This window comes from Halichoerus grypus, chromosome 4 (genome assembly GCF_964656455.1).
Source record: "Halichoerus grypus chromosome 4, mHalGry1.hap1.1, whole genome shotgun sequence".
Taxonomy (NCBI): Eukaryota; Metazoa; Chordata; class Mammalia; order Carnivora; family Phocidae; genus Halichoerus; species Halichoerus grypus.
Genome location: NC_135715.1, coordinates 145,251,227 through 145,253,502, shown reverse-complemented (window position 1 = coordinate 145,253,502; position 2,276 = coordinate 145,251,227). Strand labels below are relative to the sequence as shown.

General features: G+C 39.5%; 1 pseudogene; it reads left to right on the top strand.

The window, feature by feature from the left end:
• The first annotated feature begins 226 nt into the window (after positions 1 to 226).
• On the top strand, positions 227 to 869 carry LOC118522481 (GTP-binding nuclear protein Ran-like; annotated as a pseudogene).
• The last annotated feature ends 1,407 nt before the right edge of the window (positions 870 to 2,276 follow it).

The following is a 2,276-nucleotide window of genomic DNA, read 5'->3' as shown; positions in this document are numbered from 1 at the left end:
ATAAAGAAAATAATTTTACAACTTGGGACAGTAGTTTGTATTTGAATCATTTTTTGCACCTAATTAGTGCCCCTCATGAACTTTCCATTGTTATAAGAAACTTCAAAAACTCAAATTACGCTGGAGGTAAGAGGAGGGTGGGAATTAATTACAGAAAAAAAACACTCAAAGAAATAATCAATGTTGGCTCAGAGGAGCAGGAAATGCTTCTGGAAGCAACATCATAATGGCTGCCCAAGAAGAACCCCACGTCCAGTTCAAACTTACACTGGCTGATGGTGGTGGTACTGGAAAAACTACATTTGTGAAACATCATCTGACTGGTGAATTTGAGAAGTATGTAGCTCTTGGGTGTTGAGGTCCATTCCCTTGTGTTCCATTCCAACAGAGGACCTATTAAGTTCAATGTATGGGATATGGCTGCTCAGGAGAAATTTGGTAGGCTGAGAGATGGTACTACATCCAAGCCCAGCGTGCCATTATAAGGTTTGATGTAACAGCAAGGGTTACTTCCAAGAATGTGTATAATTGACACAGAGATCTGGTATAAGTATGTGAAAACATCCCCATTGTGCTGTGTGGCAACAAAGTAGACAGTAAGGACAGGAAAGTTAAGGCCAAATCTATTGTCTTCCACCAAAAGAAGAACCTTCAGTACTAGGACATTTCTGCCAAAAGTAACTACAACTTTGAAAAGCCTTCCTCTCTCTTGCTAGAAAACTATTTGGAGACCCTAACTTGGAGTTTGTTGCCATAACAGCTATTGCCCTACCAGAGGTTGTCTGGACCCAGCTTTGGCAACACAGTATGAGCACGATCCAGAGATTGCTCAGACAAATATTCTCCCAGATGAGGATGACGACCTATAAGAAAGTTCAGCTGGAGCCCAGTGTCAGAAGTCTAGATTTATAGGCAACTGTCCTGTGATGTCAGTGGTACACCATGTTGGCCACTTTAGTATATAGCTAAACAGGACACGTGCTTAATCTTTGGGATGCTGAAGGAGATGAATGGGCTTTGGAGTGAATGTGGCAGTTTAAAAAGCACCTCCATTCCTTGGACCTGTATATTTAGCTGTTTTGAAATGCAGTAGTCTCCTTCCTAAATTTTAAATATAAGACTACTATAGTCACATCACAATATCCATCGGTGAAATCTTGCTTGTTACTGTCATTTCCATTCCTTTTCGTTTAGAATCAGGATAAAGTTGTATTTTAAAAAAATCAACTTTGTAGGGAATTCCTTTCTAATTGTGTGCACCTTCATTTTTTTTATTATAGGCATACGCTTTATAATGTTTTACTAGACACTAATAGTAACTACATAAAATGTAGATACTAATATTAACTGATCAGGACGTCATTTGTAGCAAAATAACAGAAAAAAATAACAAAATCAATTGACCAGAACTATGAATTTCTTCACTCATGTAACTTGAAAGTCTAGGAGTGCTTTCAGGCATGTCTGGATACAGAGAATAAATAATAATTCAAGGACTCTCTGCTTCTGCCATTACATCTTCTGTATTGCTGTGCCTGGTTAAATTCTCAACTCCCCTCCACACAATGGAAAGATGGCTGCTTACACTTCTCAGCTTATGTACCATCCTAACACCAACCCCAGCACGGCAGGTGGAGGATGCTTTCTTTCCAATAGTTCCAACAAAAGTCCTAGAATATAGTTTCCAGGGCTCTGACTGAATCACCTTCTCGACCCTGAATTAATCATTAGGATACCATGTTTTGATTGCTCAAGCCTGGGTCACATGGCCACAGGGTTTGAATCAATGTCACTCAAAACACACAGAATACAAATGGGGAAATAATGGTTTTTCCAGAAGATGTGAAAATAAGTGCTCAGCATGCCAAAAAATGACAGATGTCCTCCAGTGCAATGGGTAAGCAGAGAGAGAAGTTTCGGGCCTCTTTCCTTTATCTTCCAATTCATCCCTAGAAATAGTTGTTATGGATTATCTTCTAGTACATTATCAGGAGCACGTTCAAATAGTGGGTAGAATCACAATGTGGTACTACATTTTACATGGAAAGGGTCCTCTCTCCAACTCCCTCTCTGACTCTGTCTGTGGGACAGAAATAGTATATGGCAGAAAGTCGAGGAAGACCCGGATTTCTCAAGATTTCTCATAATGTTTCTCTGTTCCATTTCTCCTGTGCCACTTAAATCATCAAAAGGTTTTGATGTTGTAGTGGAGGGGAAGTTTGGAAAAAGAGAGAGCAATCTTTATCACAAAGTTAGGACTGAAGCTTTTTAAGCCT